Genomic DNA, 6,000 nt, shown 5'->3' with positions numbered 1-6,000 from the left:
CGTGCTGTTGGTTCTTTTACTTTTACTTTTATCCTCTTCGCCACTGATCGGCTTGTTGGCCGTGATCGGTCACGTCTCTTTTTTCCTTTATATTCTTCACCAAAGGTCGGCTCGCTAGCCGCCCAGGGATCGGTCACGTCTCTGTCACGCACTGTTGGCAAATACTGGGCATGCACCGGCTCCTGAATGTACCTGAACCGCCCAGTGTTGGTCAAGTCTTCTCTTGAAAGAGCTCACACTCGGTGCCGTCACAACACTCTCTGGTAGATTGTTCCAAGAGTTTACAACCACTCCGAAAAGTTTGCCCTTGTAGTGAATTCTCCCCTTACAAACGCTGTTTGTCGCTGCCTAGCCGACCCACCAATTTCAGTGTATGCCTCGTGGTCTAGGTCAACCAGCGCCGCCATATACACGGAGCGGGGTCAACTGCTGCCACGCCTACCCCCGCTATTTAAGACCTGACCTCGTGGTGATCTGCTCTCCTTCTACCTACACCAACCAGCCAGCAACACCTCCGCCTGCCTGGCGGTCCTCGCTCCTCCGCCTGCCCATCCTCGCTCCCTCCTCCGCCTGCCTGGCGGTCCTCGCTCCTCCTCCGCCTGCCTGGCGGTCCTGCTCCTCCTCCGCCTGCCTGGCGGTCCTCGCCCTCCTCCGCCTGCCTGTCCCTGCTCCTCCTCCGCCTGCCTGGCGGTCTCTCTCTGCTGGCGAGCATGGCGACCCACAAGCTGTCCTTCTCTGAGCATCCTCACCAACCAGCTTCTACATCACGCTTGTAACCATGCCTCTCCCAGCACCAAGCTGCATTGTACATCAATACAACATGTATATAGAGAGCACATTGTGAGTTTCTCCACATTCCATCCTGAGGAACCAAACATCTCATACCCCTAAATGGTGACTCCGAGATTCAGACTCACACAGGATGGAGGAAAACTGATCACGCTCCCAGTCTTCAAGCAACATGGAAGACTGGCTTATCCCGGAAGCAGCTCTCATCGGCTCTACAAATACTGTCTCTACACCACAGGTTAGACACCCTAGAGCAGCACTGTTCTCCTAGCAGACACCAGCTCCTTTTCCTGCCCCCAAGCACCACGTCCTACCGACCCCAGCACACTGTCCTGCCTCAGACGCCGACCCGGCCCAAAACTCTGCCGCCCCTGATGCGGCCTCTGTTCCGAGTGCGGACCCCATTTCTCCCTCAGGTACTCCCTACTAATGTCCTGCACCCTGCTGCTGTCGTGGACCCAGCTGCTGTCACGAGCCCTCATCCGCTTGCTGACGCAGCCCCTGCTCCTGACCCAGGCCCACACACCCCAGCAGGCGCATCTGACGACTCTGTACCTGCCGTGGGAAGCACAACATTCATCGCCTCCACACCCTTATTCTCCCCTCTCCCCACAGATATTGTGTATCTAGACAGTTGTCCCCAGCGACCGGCTCATCCACGCCATCGCCGTTGTCTCACATGAGGCATGCACCGCCCGTTCTGCCTCTCATGTGCTATGCAACCCTGCAGACAACAAGTCTCCTACACCGCCTGGAGGAAGGGGAGTATTGTGGAATTCTCCCCTTAAACGCTGTTTGTCGCTGCCCAGCCGACCCCCACTATTCCCCAGTGTATGCCTCGTGGTCTGGGTCAGCCAGCCCCGCCAAGACACACGGAGCGGGGTCAACTGCTAAGCCCGCCTACCCCTGCTATTTAAGACCTGACCCGTGGTGATCTGCTCTACCTTCCACCTCAACCAGCCAGCAACACCTCCTCCGCCTGCCTGGCGGTCCTCGCTCCTCCTCCGGCCTGCCTGGCGTCCCGCCTCCTCCGCCTGCCTGGCGGTCCCCGCTCCTCCTCCGCCTGCCTGGTCCCCGCTCCTCCCTCCGCCTGCCTGGCGGTCCCGCTCCTCCTCCGCCTGCCTGGCGGTCCTGCCTCCCTCCGCCTGCCTGGCGGTCCTCGCTCCTCCTCCGCCTGCCTGGCGGTCCTCGCTCCTCCTGCCTGGCGTGTCCTCTCTCCTGCTGGCGAGCATGGCGACCCACAGCTGTCCTTCTCTGAGCACCTCACCAACCAGCTCTCTACATCACGCTTGTAACCATGCTGTTTCCAGCACCAAGCTGCATTGTACATCAATACAACATGTATATAGAGAGCACATTGAGCCTTTCTCCATTCCATCCTGAGTGTGAACCAAACATCTCATACCCCACAAAAGTGACTTGGAGATCGCACTCACACAGGATGGAGGAGAAACTGATCACGCTCCCAGTCTTCAAGCAACATGGAAGACTGGCTTATCCACACAGAAGCAGCTCTCATCGGCTCTACAACTACTGTCTCTACACCACAGGTTAGACACCCTAGAGCAGCACTGTTTCTCCTAGCAGACACCAGCTCCTTTCCCTGCCCCCAAGCACCACGTCCTATCGACTCCCTGCAACCCGTCCTGCCTCCAGACGTCGACCCCCCAGCAGGCACCCCTGCCGCCCCTGATGCGGCTTCTGTTCCTGAGTGCGGACCCACACACCTCTTTCTCCCTCAGGTACTCCCTACTAATGTCCTGCACCCCTGCTGCTGTCGACCCAGGCTGCTGTCACGAGCCCTCATCCCTTCCAGCTGGCCGCAGCCCCTGCTCCTGACCCAGGCCCACACACCCCAGCAGGCGCATCTGAGCGACTCTGTACCTGCCGTGAGGGAAGCACAACATTCATCGCCTCCACACACCCTTATTCTCCTCTCTACTCCACAGATATTGTGTATCTAGACAGTTGTCCCCAGCGACCGGCTCATCCACGCCATCGCCGTTGTGTCTCACATGAGGCATGCACCGCCGTTCTGCCTCGCCATGTGCTATGCAACCCTGCAGACAACAAGTCTCCTACACCGCCTGGAGGAAGAGTGTGTAGTGGAATTCTCCCCTACAAACGCTGTTTGTCGCTGCCTAGCCGACCCCACCAATTCCCCAGTGTATGCCTCGTGGTCTAGGTCAACCAGCGCCGCCATACACCACGGAGCGGGGGTCAACTGCTAAGCCACGCCTACCCCCGCTATTTAAGACCTGACCTCGTGGTGATCTGCTCTCCTTCTACCTACACCAACCAGCCAGCAACACCTCCTCCGCCTGCCTGGCGGTCCTCGCTCCTCCTCCGCCTGCCTGGCGGTCCTCGCTCCTCCTCCGCCTGCCTGGCGGTCCTCGCTCCTCCTCCGCCTGCCTGGCGGTCCTCGCTCCTCCTCCGCCTGCCTGGCGGTCCTCGCTCCTCCTCCGCCTGCCTGGCGGTCCTCTCTCCCGCTGGCGAGCATAGCGACCCACAAGCTGTCCTTCTCTGAGCGTCCTCACCAACCAGCTCTCTCTACATCACGCTTGTAACCATGCTACCTTCCCAGCACCAAGCTGCATTGTACATCCAATACAACATGTATATAGAGAGCACATTGTGAGTTTCCTTTCTCCATTCCATCCTGAGTGTGAACCAAACATCTCATACCCCACACCCTCACGGTTTTCTGGACTTGCGGCTTCTTCAATCTTGAGCTGTGACCCCTTGTGGGGCGAGCGTCCGCCAGCTCCAAGTAAGGACACTCAACTGAGTAGTGCCCCCCGAGATGCTTATAAACCTCAACTAGGTCCCCTCTTGCCCGTCTGTAGTATAAGCTAGGCAAGTTCAGGCGCTCCAATCTCTCAGGGTAGCTGAGGTGCCGAAGTGCAGGCACCAGTTTGGTGGCCCTCCTTTGAACATTTTCAACCAACTGACAGTCCCTAGCATATCTCGGGGACCAGATGGGGTGACAGTACTCTAGATGGGGAAGCACTTCACTCCTGAAGATCGTCACGAGGGACGGACCGTCTAGATATCTGAACGACCTTCTTATAAGACCCAATAATTTATTTGCCTGATTTACCTTCTTCTCACAATGGCCCGAGAACTTCAGCTCATTGTCAACATACACACCTAGGTCCTTCTCACACACAGTCTCAACTAGTACATTTTCTTCATCCCGTTGGGACATATGGTACGCCTCCTTACCGTTGGTACGCCCCAGGTGCATCCTCTTACACTTCGTGACATTGAATCTCAGCAGCCATTCCTTCGACCATTCCTGGAGCCCACAGAGGTCCTTCTGCAGCTCTTCACAGTCCGCTTGGTTCTTAATTTCCCGAAATAACTTGCCATCATCGGCAAGCATTTGTATGGAGGAGTGTACAACGTCAGGCATATCATTTATGAAACAAGCAAACAACAGCGGGCCCAATACACTACCCTGCGGTACCCCACTTGTTACAGGTACAGATGACGATTTCGTGCCATTAATCACCACACATTGCTTGCGGTCATGTAGAAAGTCTTCTATCCACGCTAGGACATTTCCCCGAATTCCGTACCCTTCCAGTTTGATTTTCAGCCTTTCGTGGGGTACACTGTCGAAAGCCTTGGCAAAATCTAGGTAAATATTGTCGATATTACCACCCCGTTCTAGAATATGGGTCCAAATATCCAATACCTTGAGCAATTGTGTCAAGCAAGAGCGCCCCGGCATAAAACCGTGTTGGCAATCTTTTACAAGGTTGTTTCGTAGTAGATGTTCCATCGCTGCATCTCTGATAATACTCTCAAGTACTTTACATATTATGCTGGTCAGGCTCACCGGTCTATAGTTGTTCGTGGAGTGACTATCGCCCTTCTTGAAGATAGGACTCACATAAGCCACTTTCCATTCACTGGGGACCATTTGTTCATCCAGGCATTTACAAAACAGAATCTTCAGGGGCTCTGCAAGCTCGTTGCACAGCTCCCTTAGCACTCTAGGATGCACCATGTCAGGTCCAGGACTCTTATGGACCTTTAGCCTGGACAGTTTATTTCTAATACCCTCTTCTGTGAACACAATGTGGGTCAGTGCTGTGTCGAACCGTCTGTCCTCAAACGCAGGAAGGTTAGTTGCATCCTCTCTTGTGAACACTGAGGAAAAGAAGCTGTTCAATGCCTCAGCTTTATCCTGGTCAGAATCTGCGTAACTACCATCTTCAAGCCTCAGGTCTGATACTCCTACTCGCGTTTTCAATTTCGACTTTGCATAGCGGTAAAACGCCTTTGGGTTTGACTTGACCTCGCGTGCAACCAGCCTTTGGAACTCCTTTTCAGCCCTCCTACACTCTATCTTTGCTTGGTTTCTGGCTCTTGCATACATCCTCCTGTCTTGCTCATCGTTTGACCCAACCCACGTCTTGAATTTCTGGGTTTTCTTCTTAATTTTGTCGACCGCCGCATGGTTCATGTGTAGGGATCCCCTCGTATTCCTAGAAGCACTGGGTTTGGTCTTGGGTATATATTTATCGATCAAATGGGTCATTTTACTAGTTATGATATTCAGCGTAGTGTCTGCGTTCTTGTACCTGGCTAGATTTTCAACCTGAAGTGATTGAACTCGGTGGACCGCTCCCGAAATCCCACGTGAACCCTGTTATTCTCTGCAAATACCACCTCTCCAGGATCGCCCACTGGTCCCCAGGTAGGGTCGTACTCTACTCTGATGGTTCTGTTGACCCTGCTACAGATCGGGCCGGGATGGTGTCTACATCTCCCGTCCTGATGCCCCTGAGCCTATCAAATTGTCTCTCAGAGTTTCTGACGGGGCATCCTCCACTCAGGCGGAACTAATAGCCCTCCTTGCTGCCCTTCTTGCTGAGGAAGAAGCAAATGGTTTCTGCCCCTTGCTTGTCTGCTGCGATTCCAGGTCTGCTCTCGACGGGATCGCATTTGGATCATTGGAAATAAGGACCTCATCCTCCAAATACGAAGGTTAACATCCACACTTCGGGATGCAGGCCGTCCTGTGACATTCCTATGGATACCCAGTCCTGTCGGTATCTTGGGGAATGAGGCAGCAGTTGGCCTTGCCAAGACTAGCTGCAACAAGGCCACACCTGACTACGTTGTTCCTCGAACACTTTTCCAGCTTAGGACCCAAATTCGCCGCAAACAGAGAGAAGCTCGGGAAGCAGCCATCCCCCT

Source organism: Homarus americanus, unplaced genomic scaffold (assembly GCF_018991925.1).
Source record: "Homarus americanus isolate GMGI-L3 unplaced genomic scaffold, GMGI_Hamer_2.0 scaffold24523, whole genome shotgun sequence".
In the NCBI taxonomy this organism is placed as follows: domain Eukaryota; kingdom Metazoa; phylum Arthropoda; class Malacostraca; order Decapoda; family Nephropidae; genus Homarus; species Homarus americanus.
This window is presented reverse-complemented; position numbering follows the sequence as displayed.